We start from the raw sequence: 1,490 nt of genomic DNA, 5'->3' as shown, positions 1-1,490 counted from the left end.
GCTTGCCAATGACTGCTCAGTATTGAATGGCACAGCAAACCAACTGCCTACATTCAAGGCAATCTTGCGCATGTCTATTCAGATTTGTCTGTTACATTCAGTTTGGCTTACTCCCAGGTAACCATGCAAAGGTCTGCAAGCATAAAAACTGGGTAAGCTTCGTCAATGTGTCTCAACACTAAGTAGTAACCTAGCTGTATGCCCAACTGAATGGGCCTTATGTTGATGGGCCTTAATCCAAAGTCCAGAACTCTTCTGGTCCTAAGCATTTTGGATAAGAGAGATTCAGCCTGTCATACAATTAAACTAATGGGCTTCGGCCTCCAAATCAATCAGCTCCACAACCTTAAAAACTTCAACCCTGATACGAAGATGGTTTTGATAAATGGCGGCTGTCATTCTTACCTTCAACATCCATCAGCTTCTGACTGAGGACAAGTTTGTTAACATCGCTGCCAAACATTCCCATCATTGAAGTTTTGAGAACTGCTAGTAAAAGCTTTTCTTCTTGCAGAAATGTTTGCCTTTTGTCGGGTGTTACATTGATCTCAACAGACTCTAAATAAAAGGAATACGTTTTTAACCATTAATAATGTCGGTGGGAGAGAAGACCCTTCACTTTTAGTTATTTCAGAGACAGGTATTTTGGGCATCATCATATCTGCAGTCTTTAAGTGTGCAAAATAAAGCAGAAGTAGCGGATGGGGAAAATAGGCTTCTATTTAATTCTGCCTAGAAGATTTTCCTTAGTGATGTCTGTGTATCTACATCTCTCTAAAAGGAATCAATCTGCTTATCAAAATGATCAATTTCAAGTCTGTAACACTCTTTTATGGGGAGAGAGAGAACATGTATATTGCCTTGCATCACAGTAATTACAAACTACATTCACTTGAAGCAGAGGTTTCTGCTTACTCTCTCGCTATCCTTTACTATTTAAGCTCCATGTTAGGAAGGTCTTCACCTCCTGATTTCCACATATCAGACCTTGTTGAAGGAAAAGAAGCCCACCAGGTAGTATATTTATCTTCTGCTTTAGCCTTTGGACAGCCCTTCTTAGCAGAAAGAAAAATATTCTCATGGCCTAAATCTGGGTGTTATGCTCAAATGCTAACACACGCAATGCTTTTACACTTACTTTACCCCTCCAGAAAAATGCAGGTGACTCACCTGAGTCCGCACATATGTTCAGAACAACACATGGATGCTGGTGTCTGTTGTACATGTGATACACTTCTTTCACAAGTTTGGAAACCTGTCCAAATACAAGAAAGGACCACAACCAGATTTGCATTTGCATTCATAATAATTCTGTCTGGATTCAAAACCATCATCTGAATCGACCCTTTTCTACATCCAGGCAGATGCCAAAGGACAAACTATAGGCTCAATGCTGGAGAAGACAAACCTAAGGCCCAGGAAGCCACATGTTCTTAAAGAGGGCTGTACCTTTGCTGGGTCACACGGCCGATGGTTGATAAAGAAGAACT

General features: G+C 40.7%; 1 long non-coding RNA gene across 1 annotated transcript; it reads right to left on the bottom strand.

Annotated features, from left to right (window-relative positions):
* Positions 1-407: 407 nt before the first annotated feature.
* LOC121918695 lies at positions 408-1,490 on the bottom strand. Its single transcript, XR_006101282.1, has 3 exons — positions 1,450-1,490; positions 1,171-1,255; positions 408-558 (listed from the first exon to the last, which is right to left on the bottom strand). It is a non-coding gene; the product is annotated as an uncharacterized LOC121918695 (long non-coding RNA).

Source organism: Sceloporus undulatus, unplaced genomic scaffold (genome assembly GCF_019175285.1).
Source record: "Sceloporus undulatus isolate JIND9_A2432 ecotype Alabama unplaced genomic scaffold, SceUnd_v1.1 scaffold_25210, whole genome shotgun sequence".
Lineage (NCBI taxonomy): Eukaryota > Metazoa > Chordata > Lepidosauria > Squamata > Phrynosomatidae > Sceloporus > Sceloporus undulatus.
This window is presented reverse-complemented; position numbering and strand designations above follow the sequence as displayed.